Source organism: Chiloscyllium punctatum, chromosome 18 (genome assembly GCF_047496795.1).
Source record: "Chiloscyllium punctatum isolate Juve2018m chromosome 18, sChiPun1.3, whole genome shotgun sequence".
Classification (NCBI taxonomy): Eukaryota; Metazoa; Chordata; class Chondrichthyes; order Orectolobiformes; family Hemiscylliidae; genus Chiloscyllium; species Chiloscyllium punctatum.
The window spans coordinates 80045507-80065346 of NC_092756.1; the positions used below are offsets into that span (position 1 = coordinate 80045507).

The window sequence follows — 19840 nt, forward strand, 5'->3', positions numbered from 1 at the left end:
ACCTCCTCCTCCACGCCAGTAGGAGGCGCGTTGATCACCCATGAGGGACAGAGTCAAGTGAATAAACGCTGGATTGCTATTGGGTGATTATAACAGCCCCATAGCCGGAATAGTGTCTTTCTATTGGTCTAGACTTCTGTCAATTAGCACTACCCTATCCGTGATTGAATAATACTGATGTCAGTCTAACACAATCTGCCCGTCTTTTGCGCGAAATCCCACCATCAAACTGGATATTCCCATGCTGATTGGATAGTCTCGCCATCATTCATCATGATCTGCATAGTGATTGGATAGCGGCGGAGATAGGCGGGGACTCGGTCACAGTGGGCACCGACTGGTCGGAAGTACTGTCAATCTTCAGCTATGGGCGCGCACATCCGGTGTCATGTTTCCGGTCTGAGGAGGAGACGGCGGCAGCGGCCGGTGAGCGGGAGCTGGTGGCGGGGGAGGCCATGGGGGCAGTGGGCGGCGGGACTGGGACATGGTTCGACCGGGGACGGTGGCGGGTAGGGGAGCAAGTAGGTGGGAACAGCGGCCTGGCGATGGGTGTGGGTCGGTGCCGCTGATGTGAGGGAGGCGGTGGCTGCCGCGGGAGGGTGGGGGAGGGGGTCAGGGAGGAGGAGGGGGGGGGTCAGGAGGGGGGGGGGAGGAGGAGGGGGGGGGGTCGGGGGGGGGGGGGGGAGGAGGAGGGGGGGGGTCGGGGGGGGGGGGGGAGGAGGAGGGGGGGGTCGGGGGGGGGAGGAGGAGGGGGGGGGTCGGGGGGGGGGGGAGGAGGGGTCAGGGAGGAGGAGGAGGAGGAGGGGGGGTCAGGGAGGAGGAGGAGGAGGAGGGGGGGTCAGGGAGGTGGAGGAGGAGGAGGGGGGGGGGTCAGGGAGGAGGAGGAGGGGGGGGGTCAGGGAGGAGGAGGAGGGGGGGGTCAGGGAGGAGGAGGAGGGGGGGTCAGGGAGGTGGAGGAGGAGGAGGGGGGGGGTCAGGGAGGAGGAGGAGGAGGAGGGGGGGGGTCAGGGAGGAGGAGGGGGGGGGTCAGGGAGGTGGAGGAGGGGGGGGTCAGGGAGGTGGAGGAGGGGGGGGGTCAGGGAGGTGGAGGAGGGGGGGGGTCAGGGAGGTGGAGGAGGAGGAGGGGGGGGGGGTCAGGGAGGTGGAGGAGGAGGAGGGGGGGGTCAGGGAGGAGGAGGGGGGGTGGTCAGGGAGGTGGAGGAGGAGGAGGGGGGGGGTCAGGGAGGTGGAGGAGGGGGGGGTCAGGGAGGTGGAGGAGGAGGAGGGGGGGGGTCAGGGAGGTGGAGGAGGGGGGGTGGTCAGGGAGGTGGAGGAGGGGGGGGGTCAGGGAGGTGGAGGAGGGGGGGGGTCAGGAGGGGGGGGGGAGGAGGGGGGGGGTCAGGGGGGGGGGGGGGAGGAGGGGGGGGGGGGGGGAGGAGGAGGGGGGGGGTCGGGGGGGGGGGGGAGGAGGAGGGGGGGGGTCGGGGGGGGGGGGGGGAGGGGGGGGGGGGGGGGGAGGGGGGGGGGGGGGAGGGGGGAGTCGGGGGGGGGGAGGAGGGGGGGGGTCGGGGGGGGGTCGGAGGGGGGGGGGTCGGGGGGGGGGGGAGGAGGGGGGGGGGTCGGGGGGGGGTCGGGGGGGGAGGAGGGGGGGGGGTCGGGGGGGGGGGGGGAGGGGGGGGGTCGGGGGGGGGGGGGGGAGGGGGGGGGGTCGGGGGGGGGGAGGGAGGGGGGGGGTCGGGGAGGGGTCGGGGAGGGGGGGGGGTCGGGGGGGGGGGAGGGGGGGGGTCGGGAGGGGAGGGGGGGGGGGGGGGGGAGGGGAGGGGGGGGGGGGGGGGAGGGGGGGGGGGGAGGGGGGAGGGGGAGGGGAGAGGGGGGAGGGGGGAGGGGAGGGGGGAGGGGGAGGGGAGGGGGGGGGGGGGGGAGGGGGAGGGGGGGGGGGGGGGGAGGGGGAGGGGGAGGGGAGGGGGGGGGGGGGGGGAGGGGGAGGGGGAGGGGGGGGGGGGGGAGGGGGAGGGGGAGGGGAGGGGGGGGGGGGGGGGGGGGGGGGGGGAGGGGAGGGGGGGGGGGGGGGGAGGGGGGGGGGGGGGGAGGGGGAGGGGGGGGGGGGGGGGGAGGGGGGGGGGGGGAGGGGGAGGAGGGGGGGGGAGGAGGGGGGGGGGTCGGGAGGAGGAGGAGGAGGAGGGGGGGTCAGGGAGGAGGAGGAGGAGGAGGGGGGGTCAGGGAGGAGGAGGAGGAGGAGGGGGGGTCAGGGAGGTGGAGGAGGAGGAGGGGGGGGGTCAGGGAGGAGGAGGAGGGGGGGGGTCAGGGAGGTGGAGGAGGAGGAGGGGGGGGGTCAGGGAGGTGGAGGAGGAGGAGGGGGGGGGGTCAGGGAGGTGGAGGAGGGGGGGGTCAGGGGGGGGGGGGAGGAGGGGGGGGGGGGAGGAGGAGGGGGGGGGTCAGGGGGGGGGGGGAGGAGGGGGGGGGGGGGAGGAGGAGGGGGGGGGTCGGGGGGGGGGGGAGGAGGAGGGGGGGGTCGGGGGGGGGGGGGAGGAGGAGGGGGGGGTCGGGGGGGGGGGGAGGAGGAGGGGGGGGGTCGGGGGGGGGGGAGGAGGAGGGGGGGGTCGAGGGGGGGGGTCGGGGGGGGGGGAGGAGGAGGGGGGGGTCGGGGGGGGGAGGATGGGGGGGGGGGGGAGGAGGAGGGGGGGGGTCGGGGGGGGGGGGGGAGGAGGAGGGGGGGGTCGGGGGGGGGGGGAGGAGGAGGGGGGGGTCGGGGGGGGGGGGGAGGAGGAGGGGGGGGTCGGGGGGGGGGGGAGGAGGAGGGGGGGGGGTCGGGGGGGGGGGAGGAGGAGGGGGGGGTCGGGGGGGGGAGGAGGGGGGGGGGGGGAGGAGGGGGGGGTCAGGGAGGAGGAGGGGGGGTGGTCAGGGAGGTGGAGGAGGGGGGGGGTCAGGGAGGTGGAGGAGGGGGGGGGTCAGGGAGGTGGAGGAGGAGGAGGGGGGGGGGTCAGGGAGGTGGAGGAGGGGGGGGTCAGGGAGGTGGAGGAGGAGGAGGGGGGGGTCAGGGAGGAGGAGGGGGGGTGGTCAGGGAGGTGGAGGAGGAGGAGGGGGGGGGTCAGGGAGGTGGAGGAGGGGGGGGTCAGGGAGGTGGAGGAGGAGGAGGGGGGGGGTCAGGGAGGAGGAGGGGGGGTGGTCAGGGAGGTGGAGGAGGAGGAGGGGGGGGGTCAGGGAGGAGGAGGGGGGGTGGTCAGGGAGGTGGAGGAGGGGGGGTGGTCAGGGAGGTGGAGGAGGGGGGGGGTCAGGGAGGTGGAGGAGGGGGGGGTCAGGGAGGTGGAGGAGGGGGGGTCAGGGAGGTGGAGGAGGGGGGGGTCAGGGAGGTGGAGGAGGAGGAGGGGGGGTCAGGGAGGTGGAGGAGGAGGAGGGGGGGGTCAGGGAGGAGGAGGGGGGGGTGGTCAGGGAGGTGGAGGAGGAGGAGGGGGGGGGTCAGGGAGGTGGAGGAGGGGGGGGTCAGGGAGGTGGAGGAGAGGAGGAGGGGGGGGGTCAGGGAGGTGGAGGAGGGGGGGTGGTCAGGGAGGTGGAGGAGGGGGGGGGTCAGGGAGGTGGAGGAGGGGGGGGGGTCAGGGAGGTGGAGGAGGGGGGGGGTCAGGGAGGTGGAGGAGGGGGGGGTCAGGGAGGTGAGGAGGTGGTGGGGGTCAGGGAGGTGGAGGAGGGGGGGGTCAGGGAGGTGGAGGAGGAGGAGGGGGGGTCAGGGAGGTGGAGGAGGGGGGGGGTCAGGGAGGTGGAGGAGGAGGAGGGGGGGGGTCAGGGAGGAGGAGGGGGGGTGGTCAGGGAGGTGGAGGAGGGGGGGGGTCAGGGAGGTGGAGGAGGGGGGGGGTCAGGGAGGTGGAGGAGGAGGAGGGGGGGGGGGTCAGGGAGGTGGAGGAGGGGGGGGTCAGGGAGGTGGAGGAGGAGGAGGGGGGGGTCAGGGAGGAGGAGGGGGGGTGGTCAGGGAGGTGGAGGAGGAGGAGGGGGGGGGTCAGGGAGGGGGGGGTCAGGGAGGTGGAGGAGGAGGAGGGGGGGGGGTCAGGGAGGAGGAGGGGGGGGTGGTCAGGGAGGTGGAGGAGGAGGAGGGGGGGGGGTCAGGGAGGTGGAGGGGGGGTGGTCAGGGAGGTGGAGGAGGGGGGGTGGTCAGGGAGGTGGAGGAGGGGGGGGTCAGGGAGGTGGAGGAGGGGGGGGTCAGGGAGGTGGAGGAGGGGGGGGTCAGGGAGGTGGAGGAGGGGGGGGTCAGGGAGGTGGAGGAGGGGGGGGTCAGGGAGGTGGAGGAGGAGGAGGGGGGGTCAGGGAGGTGGAGGAGGGGGGGGTCAGGGAGGTGGAGGTGGAGGAGGGGGGGTCAGGAGGTGGAGGAGGGGGGGTCAGGGAGGTGGAGGAGGGGGGCGTCAGGGAGGTGGAGGAGGAGGAGGGGGGGGGTCAGGGAGGAGGAGGGGGGGGTGGTCAGGGAGGTGGAGGAGGGGGGGGGGGGTCAGGGAGGTGGAGGGGGGGGGGGGTCAGGGAGGTGGAGGAGGGGGGGGGTCAGGGAGGTGGAGGAGGAGGAGGGGGGGGGGTCAGGGAGGTGGAGGAGGGGGGGGTCAGGGAGGTGGAGGAGGAGGAGGGGGGGGGTCAGGGAGGTGGAGGAGGGGGGGGGTCAGGGAGGTGGAGGAGGAGGAGGGGGGGGGGTCAGGGAGGAGGAGGGGGGGGTGGTCAGGGAGGTGGAGGAGGGGGGGGGTCAGGGAGGTGGAGGAGGGGGGGGGTCAGGGAGGTGGAGGAGGGGGGGGGTCAGGGAGGTGGAGGAGGGGGGGGTCAGGGAGGTGGAGGAGGGGGGGGGTCAGGGAGGTGGAGGAGGGGGGGGTCAGGGAGGTGGAGGAGGGGGGGGTCAGGGAGGTGGAGGAGGGGGGGGGTCAGGGAGGTGGAGGAGGGGGGGGTCAGGGGAGGTGGAGGAGGGGGGGGTCAGGGAGGTGGAGGAGGAGGAGGGGGGGGTCAGGGAGGTGGAGGAGGAGGGGGGGGTCAGGGAGGAGGAGGGGGGTCAGGGAGGCGGAGGAGGAGGGGGGGGGTCAGGGAGGAGGAGGAGGGGGGGGGTCAGGGAGGAGGAGGAGGGGGGGGTCAGGGAGGAGGAGGAGGGGGGGGGTCAGGGAGGAGGAGGAGGGGGGGGTCAGGGAGGAGGAGGAGGGGGAGGGGGGGTCAGGGAGGCGGGGGAGGAGGAGGGGGGGGGTCAGGGAGGCGGTGGAGCAGGAGGGGGGGGTCAGGAGGCGGGGGAGGAGGAGGGGGGGGTCAGGGAGGCGGGGGGAGGAGGAGGGGGGGGGTCAGGGAGGCGGGGGAGGAGGAGGGGGGGGTCAGGGAGGCAGGGGAGGAGGAGGGGGGGGGTCAGGGAGGCAGGGGAGGAGGAGGGGGGGGGTCAGGGAGGCGGGGGAGGAGGAGGGGGGGGGTCAGGGAGGCGGGGGAGGAGGAGGGGGGGGGTCAGGGAGGCGGGGGAGGAGGAGAAGGTTTCAGGGCGGCGGGGGGAGGGGGAGGGTCAGGGAGGCGGGGGAGGAGGAGGGCGGGGTCAGGGAGGCGGGGGAGGAGGAGAAGGTTTCAGGGCGGCGGGGGAGGGGGAGGGTCAGGGAGGCGGAGGTGGAGGAGGAGGAGGATGGGGGTGGTCAGGGAGGCGGAGGAGGAAGGGGGTGTCAGGGATGCAGAGGACGGGGGGGGTCAGGGAGGAGGAGGAGTGGGGGGGTCTGGGAGGAGGAGGGGGGGGTCAGGGAGGCGGAGGAGGACGGGGGTGGTCAGGGAGGAGGAGGGGAGTGGTCCGGGAGGCGGAGGAGGAGGGGGGTGGTCCGGGAGGCGGAGGAGGAGGGGGGTGGTCCGGGAGGCGGAGGAGGAGGGGGGTGGTCAGGGAGGCGGAGGAGGACGCGGGGTCAGGGAGGCGGGGGAGGAGGAGGGGGGGGTCAGGGAGGCGGGGGAGGTGGCGGGGGAGGAGGAGGCGGGGTCGGGGAGGAGGAGGCGGGGTCAGGGAGGAGGGGGGGGTCAGGGAGGAGGGGGGGGTCAGGGAGGCGGAGGAGGAGGGGGGGGTCAGGGAGGCGGAGGAGGAGGGGGGAGTCAGGGAGGCGGAGGAGGGGGGGGTCAGGGAGGCGGAGGCGGAGGAGGGGGGGTCAGGGAGGCGGAGGCGGAGGAGGGGGGGTCAGGGAGGCGGAGGCGGAGGAGGGGGGGTCAGGGAGGCGGAGGCGGAGGAGGGGGGGTCAGGGAGGCGGAGGAGGAGGAGGGGGGGTCAGGGAGGAGGAGGGGGGGGTCAGGGAGGCGGAGGAGGAGGAGGGGGGGTCAGGGAGGCGGAGGAGGAGGAGGGGGGGTCAGGGAGGCGGGGGAGGAGGAGGGGGAGGGGGGGGTCAGGGAGGAGGAGGGGGGCGGTCAGGGAGGCGGGGGAGGAGGAGGGGGGGTCAGGGAGGCGGGTCAGGGAGGAGGGGGGTCAGGGAGGAGGGGGAGGAGGAGGGGGGGTCAGGGAGGAGGGGGGGTCAGGGAGGCGGAGGAGGAGGGGGGGGTCAGGGAGGCGGAGGAGGAGGGGGGAGTCAGGGAGGCGGAGGAGGAGGGGGGAGTCAGGGAGGCGGAGGAGGAGGGGGGAGTCAGGGAGGCGGAGGAGGAGGGGGGAGTCAGGGAGGCGGAGGAGGAGGGGGGAGTCAGGGAGGCGGAGGAGGAGGGGGGAGTCAGGGAGGCGGAGGAGGAGGGGGGAGTCAGGGAGGCGGAGGAGGAGGAGGGGGGGTCAGGGAGGCGGAGGAGGAGGAGGGGGGGGTCAGGGAGGCGGGGGAGGAGGAGGGGGGGGTCAGGGAGGAGGGGGGGGTCAGGGAGGCAGCGGAGGAGGGGGGAGTCAGGGAGGCGGAGGAGGAGGGGGGAGTCAGGGAGGAGGAGGGGGGAGTCAGGGAGGCGGAGGAGGAGGGGGGAGTCAGGGAGGCGGAGGAGGAGGGGGGTGCCAGGGAGGTGGGGGGGTGCCAGGGAGGCGGAGGAGGAGGGGCGGGGTGCCAGGGAGGCGGAGGAGGAGGGGCGGGGTGCCAGGGAGGCGGAGGAGGAGGAGCGGGGTGCCAGGGAGGCGGAGGAGGAGGGGCGGGGTGCCAGGGAGGCGGAGGAGGAGGAGCGGGGTGCCAGGGAGGTGGGGGGTGCCAGGGAGGCGGAGGAGGAGGGGCGGGGTGCCAGGGAGGCGGAGGAGGAGGGGCGGGGTGCCAGGGAGGCGGAGGAGGAGGGGTGGGGTGCCAGGGAGGCGGAGGAGGAGGGGCGGGGTGCCAGGGAGGCGGAGGAGGAGGAGCGGGGTGCCAGGGAGGCGGAGGAGGAGGGGGGTGTCAGGGAGGCGGAGGACGGGGTGTCAGGGAGGAGCTGGAGGGGGGTGCCAGGGAGGTGGAGGAGGAGGGGGGGTGCCAGGGAGGCGGAGGAGGAGGGGGGGGTCAGGGGGCGGAGGAGGTGGTCAGGAAGGCGGAGGGGGGGGGGTCAGGGAGGCAGCGGAGGAGGGGTTAGGGAGGAGACGGATGGGGGGGGGGGGGTCAGGGAGGCGGAGGGGTCAGGGAGGCGGAGGGGTCAGGGAGGCGGAGGGGTCAGGGAGGAGGAGGGGTCAGGGAGGCGGAGGTGGAGGAGGTGGGGTCAGGGAAGCGGAGGGGGAGGGGGGTCAGGGAGGAGGAGGGGGCGGAGGATGAGGGGGTCAGGGAGGCGGAGGAGGATGAGGGGGTCAGGGAGGAGGAGGAGGGTCAGGGAGGCGGAGGAGGAGGGGGGTGTTGGAGGCAGAGGAGGAGGAGGGGGTGTGTCAGGGAGGCGGAGGAGGAGGGGTGTGTCAGGGAGGAGGGGGAGGGGGAGGAGGAGGAGGAGGAGGTCGAGGGTTGTGTTGAGGGTTAAGGAGAGAGGAGGGAAGAGGATTTCAGGGGGCTGGAATGAGGAGAAGTGGAGCAGAGAGGGTAGGAGGGGCTGTGTTTGTAGGATGAGGGCAATGGCTGAGGGAGTGAGAAGAAGGGGGTGCGGGGAAGGGTGGGGGCATGTGATGGGGTGCCGGACTGCATGTCCTTTGTAAACACCTTGGTACCTGCCCCAATATTTAGTTAAGGTCCTCAGGCATACTGCCCCTGTAATTATGTCCTGTATGTGGACATAATGTTTGTGATTGTGGGAGGTGTTACAGGAGAGCCCGATCTAACTTCAAAAGAAACAGCTTTAATGTTTATTTTTCATGGGACAGGGTTTTCATTGACAAGGCCAGGACCAATACTTGTTGCCCATGTCTAACTCCTCTTGAACTGAGCAGCTTGTTAGGCCATTTCAGAGGTCATTTAAGGGATATCTGCATTGTTGTGGGTCTGGAGTCACTTGTAGACTGATCAGGTAAGAATGACTTGTTGTCTTCGCTAGAAAACTTAATGAGCCAGATAAGTTTTCACAGCAATTGGTAGTTTCCTTGACTGTAAAGTTGAACACTTTATTTTTCTGCCTTTGGGCTCTGAGGTTTATTTTTCTGCGTTTTAAGGTGACGTCGTGTGTGGCGACACTGCACAGCCCAGCCAAGTCACCAAGATTGTCACCTGTATTTGGTTACAAAAATAAATATTAGGATTTAAATTCCAGCAACTGTCATGGTGGGGTTTAACCCATGTCCCTAGAGCATTAGCCTGTGTTTCTGGATTCCTCATCCAGTGCACCCTTCAACACCACTTCCCCAAATGTCAGTGAAACCTGTGGAAATATTATAAAATAACTACATTTTGAAAATTGTGCTGATGGAGTAAATATTGCTCTATATGTAGCAAACGTGAGTGGGCTGTGTACTTCCTGATTGTTTGATTTATGGGTACAAATGTATGAATCACAATGTTACAGAGTAGATGTGCAGAATATACCTGCAATCTTGAGCTTAGAAACCAACTATTCAGCCTGACCAGCCTCTTATTTATACTTTGTTTTAAATTTTGACATTAGTGTAAATTAGTGAATAGATATTCTGCCTAGATGTTTGACTGCTGTGAGATAATTGCTGTTTCTATGCGCTATCTGTCAGAAAGTTAGTCTCGTAGTTTGTTCCAACAGCCATGAGTAGTGAGGGAGGCCTGCTCTTGCCATCTTGCTGTATCGCTCTGCCACACTCTTTTCTCAAACTTGATCTTTGAGACCACCTGGTTTAAACAAGCTTTTGGATAAATATCATCACCTCATAACATCTTATGAGGCTTGGTTTGAAAATCTATCAGGTAGCACAGTGCAAAGCTCTTGCAATGTTTTATTCTATGGGAGGTACTTTGCAAATTCAGGTTTATGTTTTTAATGTTGCTCGATTGGATCCTGAGTTCTGGTCTCTGTTCTTGGAATGATACATAGTTGGCTATGAGCCCTGCCCAATCCTGGCTTCTGCATGAATGCTGTACCACTGACGTAAAACCCTCCCTCGTGCTTTGATCAGCATATATGTCCCATGCAAATTTCTATCTGTTCTCCCTTGTGTATGCATCAAATCTCTAGTAAAATGTCATTACTGTCTGCTTCAAGGCTTTGATATGACAGTGAATTACGCACTTTTGCCATAAGATGTAGGAACAGAAGTCGGCCATTTGGCCCATCAGCTCTGTCCTGCCATTGTGCAATCATGGCTGACCTGATAATCTAACTTCCTGCCTTTTTCCCATACCCTTGATTCCTTTACAGATTAAAATTCTGTATCTTAGACTTGAATATACTTAATGACTAAGCCTTGACAGCTCTCTGTGGTAAAGAATTTCATAGATTCACTACTGCGACAGAGAGAATTTCCTCACTTTGTCGTAAATGATAGTGATCCCTGTGTTGTGAGATTATATCCTTTGGTCTGGATTCTTCCATAAAGTGAAATCAACTTTCTGTAACTACCATGTGTTGTGGATGGTCAGCCATGATCATAATGAATGGTGGTGCAGGCTCGAAGGGCTGAATGGCCTACTCCTGCACCTATTGTCTAGTGTCATGCTGCTTAAGAATCCAGTGTTTCAGTAAGCTTTCCTTGCATTCTTCTCAATGCCAATGATTACAGGCTCAACCCCTCTCCCTCCCTGGGATCAACCTAGTACACATCCTCTGGACTCCTTTCAATGCCAATATATTTCCTTGGATAAAGACCAAAACAGTTCACAGTACTCTAGGTGTCATTGAGCAAGTGCCTTGTACAGTTTCCCTATTTGTATTCCATTCACTTTGAAGTAAAGGCCAGGATTACATTTACCTTCTCTATTACCTGCTGAAATGTATTCTAGTTTATCACTTTTTAAAAAAAAACCATGGTATTTGACAAAGCACTGGGGTTAATTTCTGAGTAAATGATAAGAAGAAAAGAAATGGCCAGATGGCGGAAAAGAGTAAAAGCAAAACGCTGGTTGTTGATGATCTGAATTAAAAACAAAATGCTCGAGAAGCTCAGCAAGTCTGGCATCACCGGTGGCAAGAGAAACATTGAGTCAAATGTGACTCTTTGGAATGGGGTTGCTGTAAACTGTGGGTTTTGAGAGAGCTGACTGCAGCAAAAGCAAGGCGCAAGTGAGAGCTGCAGATGCTGGAGATTAGAGTCAAGATTAGAGTGGTGCTGGAAATACACAGCAGGTCAGGCAGCATCCGAGGAGCAGGAAAATCGAGATTTCGGGCAAAAGCCCTTCATCAGAAATGAGGTGGGGAGCCTCCGGGGTGGAGAGATAACATCAGTTGACTTCAGACCAAGACTGTTCATCGATATCAGTTTGGAAGGGGCTGCTGCCTGCCACTTGGACTCTGCACACATGCTCATTCTTGAAGTGGCATGCACCCTGGATGCAGTTCATTGAATCCCACATTGGACGTATTGCAGACAGCAAAAAAGCCAGGGCATTGAATTAAATCTACATGGAGTCTAGGCTAGACCACCGGTTGGGTACTAGATGTAATTCTGGTACTTGTACTAATAAAGAACATGGAATCATTGGAGAAGATGCAGAAAAGGTGTGTTTGCAGAATTAGGAGAACGTGGCTCTTGGGAAAGGTTGAACAGACTTGAGATTTTTCTTATCAAAGAGAAGAGACCTGATAAGTTCCTCAAACTGGAGTTCAAAAAGGCAAAACATGGAGAAAGTATTTCCGCTTGTTAGAGTCCAGGGGGCATATTTAACAATGGCTGTTTAACAGTCTAAGAATTTAGTCATTTATTTACAGTGTGAATATTGAGTCTGTCTGCTTCTGTATTGAGTTGAGGGTGTGACTCAGGACAATATGCATACTCTCCCACAGTATAATGAGGATTGATTAAAAAGGAATGTTAATTTCTGTGGCACCTTGTACCACCTTGGGCCATCCCATAATAATTCGCAACCAATGAGCTGCTTTCTGAACTGCCATCATAGAAATGTACAACATGTAAACAGACCCTTTGGTTCAAATCATCCATGTTGATTAGATATCCCAGATAAATCTAGTCCCATTTGGCCCATATCCCCCTCAACCTTTCCTATTCATTATACATCCAGATGTCTTTCAAATGCTATAATTGTACTAGCCTCTACCACTTTCTCTGGCAGCTCATTCCACGCACACACACCCTCTGGAAAAAGTTGCTCCTTTTAAATTTTTCCCCTCTCAACTTAAACCTATGCCATCTAGCTCTGGACTCCCCCACTCGGGAAGGATTTTGTCTATTTACCCTATCCGTGCTTTTACAAACCTCTATAAGGTCAGCCTCCAGTCTTCCGAGGAAAATAGTCCCAGTCTTTTCAGCCTCCCCTTAGATCTCAAACCCTGGCAAAATTCTTGTAAATCTCTTCTGAACATTTTTCAAGTTTCACAACATCCTTCCAATAGGAGGGAGACCAGAATTGTACATGGTATTCCAATAGTGGCCTAACCAATGCCCTGTACAGCTGCAACATGACCTCCCAACTCCTGTACTCAATACTCTGACCAATGAAGGAAAGCATACCAAATACCACCTTCACTATCCTATTGACCTGCGACTCCACTTTTAAGGAACTGTGAACCTGCACTCCAAGGTCTCTTTGTTCAGCTACACTCCCTAGGATCTTACCATTGTGTCGAAGTCCTGCCCTGATTTGCCTTTCCAAAATGTAGCACCTCACATTTATGTAAATTCAGTTCTACCGGCCACTCATTGGGATCTCGATCAAATGGGCCTTTGAGGTTGTTGGAGCCAGTTGGTATGCAGCAAATTCTCACAAGCCGTAGTGACCAGTTTGTGACATTTCCTCAGAACCTGGGGATACCAACCTTGCTTTCATTTGAGATAGTGGATGCTGATTGGCTAGGAATTCGTAACTTCTCTAATAGAAGTGCAGCTACTGCTGTTATTGGTCTATTATCAGGTCAAAATAACTAGTGTGGGTACAGAGGGAGTGTGTCCATGTTCTTCAAAGAAACTGTCCTGAATCACAGCCTCTTTCTGTTCAGTGTCAGTACTAAAAACAATTCTGTGGTGTCCAATTGAAAGACCTTTCCTAGTGTGCATAAATGGGAAAGTTTAAACTGTACACAAAGATGTATAAAATAGAACCTTAAATATTGGAATTCTGTGTCAAATGTGTGAGAGAGAAAAGGTTTGGGTGTAGGAAACATAGAATCAGAAAATAAGAATGTGTTAGGTTATTGACCCCAATGAGCCTGCTCCACCATTGTGTGATCATGGCTGATCATCAAGGTCAGTCGCACCTATTTCCACTTTCTCCTCCTACTTATTGATCCCTTCAGCCTTAAGGAAAGCACCCACTACTGTTTTATTTTGTCTCACTACTGGTTTTTTTGTCTCTGCTGGCAGTTACATAATATAGAGGCCTATAGTATAACCCTATCATCGCAATTGCACTTTTTTTTTGTCCTGAGTTCTTTCCATAATGGCCTTGCGAGAAGAACACCTGATGAAGGAGCAGCGCTCCGAAAGCTAGTGTGCTTCCAATTAAACCTGTTGGACTATAACCTGGTGTTGTGTGGTTTTTAACTTTGTACACCCCAGTCCAACACCGGCATCTCCAAACCATGACTTGCTAGAAGAGTTGTCCAAGGTGTCGTCTAAGTGCAGCTATGACATTTTTCTTAATGAGTAATGCCATCTTTTGCGAACATATTTTAGCGTATGTTAAGAATATTGATTCTAGTTGCAATATGGATTCACAAATGTTAGTAGTTCTTAACTACTCATTAAGGGAGTATTGCTGAACAAAGAGACCTTGGAGGGCAGGCACATAGCTCCCTGAAAGTAGAGTCACAGGTAGATAGGATAGTGAAGAAGGCATTTGGTATATTTTCCTTCATTGGTCAGAGTATTTATTACAGGAGTTGGGAGGTCATGTGGCTGTACAGGACCTTGGTTAGACCACTTTGGAATATTGTGTGCAATTGTGGTCTTCCTATCGGAAGAATGATGTGGAACTTGAAAAGGTTCAGAAAACATTGACCAGTGTTGCAGGATTTGAGCTACAGGGAGAGGCTGAATAGGCTGGGGCTGTTTTCCCTGGAGCGTCGGAGGCTGAGAGGTGACCTTATGGAGGTTTATAAAATTGAGAGGCATGGATAGGATAAATAGACAAGGTCTTTTCCCTGGTGTGGGGGAGTCCAGAACTAGAAGGCGTAGGTTTAGGGTGAGAGGGGAAAGATTTAAGAGACCAAAGGGGCAACTTTTTCATGCAGAGGATAGTACGTGTATGGAATGAGCTGCCAAAAGAAGTGTTGGAAATGCAACATTTAAAAGGCATCTGGATGTGTATATGAATAGGAAGGATTTGGAGGGATATGGGCCGGGTGCTGGCAAATGGGACTAGATTAGGTTGGGATATCTGGTCAGCATGGACAAGTTGAACGCAAGTGTCTGTTTCCGTGCTGTACACCTCTTTGACTCTATAACTACATCTAACTCAGAATTGTAAGCATTTAATAATCTGGCGTCAACCGCTTTTTGTGACAGAGAATTCCGTAGACTCTTCCCCACTCTGGGTGAAGAAATTTCTCCTCATCTCAGTGTAAAAAGGTTTATCCTCTATCATTAAATAATGATCCCTGGTTCTGGTCTCCCCTACCATTGCACATGCCCTTCTTGCATCTAACTGGAGATAGCTCCAGTGTTTATTCTGATACGTTCCAGTGAATATCATTCTGACTGATTCAGTTTTCCTTCACACATTGCTGTCATCCCAGTAATCGCTCTGGTTAACCTTTGTTGCACCCTCTCTCCAGCACTCCAAATCTAGTCTCATAAAGGCACTGTACAGTTGCTATACAGGTAATTTCAGGTCATTTTGTAAACACAAACCCGTTATAACACAATTGGGAACACTTTTTATAAAGCACAAAGTTTTAAAGTGGTTATTGGTTATAACGTGATTTCAGCCCCATTAGCTTAAATGGTGCTGCTATTATGCAATCTTACAACATGGGATCGCACGAGAACGGAGCTACCACATTCTAGCAGAACTGTGACTGTAAGGTATACCTACTCCTGAACTTCATCCTGCAATAAAGGCCAGTGAACTATTTGGCTTCTGCACTGTCTGCTACACCTGCATGTTTACTTTCACCAACTGGTATACAAGGGCACCCAGGTCTCATTGCATCTTCCCCTTTCCCAATCTGGTGACATTCAGATATTTTGCCTTCCTACTTTTGCTACCAAAGTGGATGATATCCCATTTATTTATAACATAAATCATCTGCCATGCATTTCCCCATGAACTTGCCCCAGTCACACTGAATTTCTGCATCCTCCTCATAGTTCCAACTCCCACCTAGCTTTGTCATCTGCAAAATTGGAGACGTTACATGTAGTTTCCTCATCTATTTCATTAATATATAATGAATAGCTGAGATTCAAGCACTGGTCCCAGTGATACGCCATTGATACCTATTTTTTCCACTTTTACCATTTTCCACCAGTTCTCTATCCCTGTAAGTACACTACCCTCAGTCTCATGTGGTTTAATTTTATTGTATTAATATTCTTGTCTGAGAAGGAATTTCCATGAATATGACATTAACCCATCTTTTAATTAGGGATGGGTAATGAATCCGGGTGCAGCCATGGATGCCTGCAGCTTACAAATGGAGTTTTTTTAAAAAAACACAGCACAGTTACGTGTGCTCTCAATTGGCTGTCTGAAAACTGGAGGAGTTTGAATGCTGGACATTTTTAGAATGCACTGTGCATCTTTTTGTAATTGTAGTCAATAAAAACTAATTTACCTAGGCTGGACTTACCTGCCTAACCATTTGTGCACTGGATTGTTCCAAGTGCCCTTCACTTCTGCCATCCTGGATTGGTATGAACTGCCCGTGGTTCAGTCAACCCAGGAATTGGACAAAAGCTAAATCCTGGCACTGCTTTGGTGTATCTGCCTGTTTTATCATCGGCCATCCATAATATCTCTTCCTTTACGTCTTGCTACACCTGGTGTTTGCACTTGCTTTCACGTTACATACGCAACTTGATTTTGTTTCTAAACAAAAAAACTTGTAGACATCCAAAGCCCTTCCATGACCTCTTCCATCCCTACCTTCTCCAAACCTGTGACATTCCAGGATCTGTGCCCCTCTGAAGTTCTGGCCTCTGGTGCAGCCTGATTGATCACTGTCATTTGCTTCATGGCTTCAGCTGCTCACCTCTGGGATCACTGACTACTGGGACTCCCTTTCCAAAACTTTAGTCTTTCCCACTAATCTTTAAGACTCTGTCAAAGCACTCTTGATTTTGTTTTTGTCTGCTGTCCTACTGGCTCCTTGTTTAGTTTGATGTCACCTTTTGTTTGAGAAGGATCTGTTAGTTTGTAAAGCTGTTTGTTGATTTTGTAGATGTCGGTAACCTTATGTTCTTCATAGATTCTACTTAACATCCAGTGACAAAGAAGTCCATATGGTTTGACTCATTGGCAAAGATAGTGTGTGTTTTATCACTCTGAGACTGTTGGCACCTTGATTCTGCAGTGCTGGTAGAAAGGAGAGAACTTAATACTATGCACAGAGAACTAGCCATCTCTTTCACTTAGCATGTGATATCAAGTCTTGTTTGAAGCAGTTTGCCGTCCCAGCTTTGCTTCCTTTAGGACCGTCCCTCAAAACTTGTCTGCTTCAGCTTGGGCTCTTTCCTTTTAAGATTAGGAGGCAACATTTTGATATTTTTCATGTTTCCCTTAGTGGAATCCTGTTAGAGAATCTTGCAGTGCTTGGTGTTTGAGAAGACACTGCTAAAATAATTGCATGTTCTCCACCCCAAAAACAATCTTTTGTGATGATGCTCGAGCAGTGCCTGCCAGGGAAAGTGCACTCTCTCAGGTCTCATTTCTGTTTCTCATTGGCTCTCTCGATTGATTCTGATTGGCAGCACTAGTGTGTGTGTGTGTGTGTGTGTGTGTACACACACGTTTTGACATAGCCAATTTGTCTTTCAAGAGGCTGGCCATCACTCTTAACATTATTAAATCTGCGTTATTGGCTCCACTGGCCTGCGCAGATTGTATCTCTGATTCCTGCTGGATTTAGTTGAATAGGTTTGAGAGTGTGGGTCTCCTGGAACTTAACAATGTCACCCATGTTATTGTCGTTGGGTGTTTCAGTACGCTGTCTTGGATATGTTCAATTGCCTTACAGTTTTAATGTGGACTTTTTGAGGCCGCATTGCCTTTCAATTGTAATCTCTGCTCAGGAAGTGCTTCTCTTTCCCCTCTCCCACTTCTTCGTGCTTTTGCCCAGAACCAGCTATAATTCATTGGGTTTCACTCTGATCCCACTGCAGAGTCTTTGGGGCAAAATCTAATTGACCTTCTGGTGAAGTATTGTGGGTGTGCGGCACTGTCTTTCTGTTGAGACACTAAACTGAGGTAAAAGATCCCATTGCAGTGTTTTGAAGGAGTTCTTATTGTCCAACCAGTATAATTCTTCAAACAACATCACTGAAAGTTGATTATCTGATTATTATGGCAACTGTTGCTTTTAGGAGTTTTCTGTGTAAATTGACTGCTGTTTCCTACATGACGACAATGGCTAGACTTCAAAAGTACTTAACTGTCTTTGTTAACGACCCAATGGCATGAATATTCTATAAATTCAACATGCACCAATACCTGAATAAGCAACATTGTCATTGTGTGTAATGGTATCTTTACCCAGTGATTGTAAGCATCCTCCAGCAGTGTTGTGACATGACTTGCAGACAATGAGGTTGTTTTTCACAATTTTGACTCCATGATAGTGAAAAAGAAATGGTGAAATAGTTCCAAATCAGGAAGACCGGTAGCACGAGGGGAAACTTGCAGATGCTGGTGTTCTGATTTATTGGCTTCCCTTGTTCTCCTAGATAGTAGACATCACGGGTTTGGAAAAAAACTGTTGAGGCAAACTAGGTAATTCATAGGAAGCCAATGGTACGCATTAGTGGTGGATGAGGTGCTGATGGAATGGGTTGCTTTGCCTTCGGGTCAAGCATCTTGAGTTTGGAGCTGCACTCACCTAGGCAAGTGGAGAGTATTATATCACGTTCCTGACTTGTGCTTTGTAGACGGTGGATCGGCTTCTGAGGTACATGGAGGTGTATTATTTGCTGCACCTATGCTACTGGAACGTGCTCATGGATGGGGTGAGGCAGGTTTGAATGATACACAGGAATGCAAAGTGTGCTAATTTATTCGCTCTTCCATTTCACCATACCCATTGCAATGTAAACGAGCTCATGGGTGTGAGCAGCTACTCATTTCTGACAACTGTTTTTGTAAATTTTTGGCAAGTTAAAATTCCTGAACTAGTTTCTTTGCTGCCCTCCATTACTTCACAACATTCCTGAGCACAGCTGTCACATCACTTGGCTGCTTGATACAGGACACAGCCGAACTCTGAAATCCGGAGGGGTGCTTTTCCTGTGCTGACAAACTCTTGCTTTGAAATGAGTGGTGGTGAAGGCATCAAGTTGCCAAAGGGTTTCTCTTGGCACTTCGGTTACAACAGTGCCGTATAGGAATTTGAAGGAGAAATTTTAAAGAAGTGAATGGCTGTTCAGTTTTCTCCTCTGATCTTCTGTAGAAGTCACTGACTGGGCTCATTGCTATTAGCAGTACCAATTTTGTTGGAAATGCTTGAATCCAGTCAATGCATGTGAATATTCTCCAGGTATTTAACAAACATCAATTTCCATTCAGTAGTTGACAACTTGAAAGCTCACAGAACAAAATAACTTGGTTTACAAAACCTAGCGAAGTGCACATTTATTGTACATATAATTTCAAAATATAACTTTCACTCAATGTCTCTTAATCATTTAATTAGCATAGAGGTTTCCCACATCTGGATTTACAGATTGAAGCTAGACAATGCCATAGAGCAGGCAGTGTGTTAGAATAACCCATATCATAGCCATCAACCAGTGGTCTGCAGGATTAATCTGGGGAGTGTAAAGGACTGCACTTTTGAAGAAGATTACGCTGTGTTTCTCGTGTACTAAGGGTGCCAATTTTTATTACCTGTTATCAGGCACCAGTATGTCAAATGGGTGGCTACTCAGAGTGTGAGCAGACTAATTCCACTGTGGGTGCATCATGCATTCACCTAAAAGGACAAGGACAGCAGATGTATGGGACACCACCTACAAGTTCTCCTTCAAATCACACACCTTTCTGACTGGGAACTATATTGCTATTCCTTCACTGTCACTGGGTCAACTCCCTTATGCCATTTTTGGTGTACCTGCACCACAGCTCTAGAAGGCACTTACCACTTGAACTTGTAGGCAGTAAATGTTGGCTGACGTTTCGTGTACTTGGACTTTAAGTTAATTGCAACAACTAAATTGCTGCTCTGAGATCACTGAACGCTGAAGTCAAATGGGAATTGAACCTGGCATCTTATTCCTGTGGGTTCTGGGTGGACTGAGTGGTAGCAGAAGAACCTACTTGTAGGGGGAATGAAAGTTCAGTGGCATTCACACTTGTCATTCTGTCTGCTGGCCAGAGGATTGCACCTCCCTTCATTTTTGTTCGCCTTTCTTTTTCCCCTTGCTTCCATTCCCCAAGAGATTAAACAGCAATTCTCAGCTGAGGTGGCAGGCTCTCTTTAAGCAGCTGCTGACAAGATGCAAAAGTGCAGCTGGAGCTCGGTTTCCACATAATATTTTTCCACTTGTACACTGCAAATTGTGCTTTACTTGTGTTTCCATTAGACTTTCTGAGATGGAGCTTTTCCACAATCTGCTACTCTGTGGTATACAGTGTAATGGTCCACGTCTTTGTCCTGGTTTGTTGGAAAGAAGCAGTGGCATACCAGTTGGATTTAACTCCCGAAGGGTGATGAGGAAGGACGTCACTCAGTTTCCTTTCCTCCTTCAGCTCCATGCTGCATTGGGATCTCCATGTCTTAACAGGCAGCTGGTGCTGTCACTCCCGTGATGCCTGCAGGGTTGTCCTGGATGGCTTGTTTGTTGTCGAAATTTGAATTCTCAGCTATTTTTCAGAATGGTACTTTGCACAAAGTGTGTGCTTGTGGAACCCCGCCACTTTGTAGGTGGTGCTCCATAAGGCCTAGAAATAATAAAGGGTACGTTTAGCCCAAACCTCAATTGCTACCGAATGAAACTGAGCTAATTTTGGGGGGAAAAACATTTACATAGCACCTTTTGCATCCTTGGTATCTGTTGCTTTCCAGTCAAGACCATGATGATCTGTTGGAGATTTTTAAGGTTGCAAAAGAATTTAATAATACGAACATAGAGAAGATGTTTCCATTTGCAGGGCTGACCTGAATTGGAGGCCACGGACATAAGATGGTCACCAGTGAGTCTAATTGGAAACTCGGGAAAACATCCTTACTCAGAGAATATGGCACTAACTTACCACAAAAATCAGTTGAACTGACTCTCATCGAAAAAGTGAAGGAGCAACAAATATGTTAATGGAGTTATAGGAATGGGAAGAGG

At 55.6% G+C, this 19840-nt stretch overlaps 1 protein-coding gene across 2 annotated transcripts in view; it reads left to right on the forward strand.

Annotated features, from left to right (window-relative positions):
* Positions 1–384: 384 nt before the first annotated feature.
* The window catches only part of LOC140489239 (myocardin-related transcription factor A-like), a 207482-nt gene continuing 188026 nt past the window's right edge, over positions 385–19840 (forward strand). Inside the window, exon 1 of one of the 2 annotated variants that reach the window (XM_072588561.1) lies at positions 385–426. The gene's annotated coding sequence lies outside the window, so the exon portion shown is untranslated. Of the gene's footprint in view, positions 427–8215; positions 8290–19840 lie in introns of those variants that run through there. The other variant, XM_072588564.1, reaches the window with a different exon arrangement.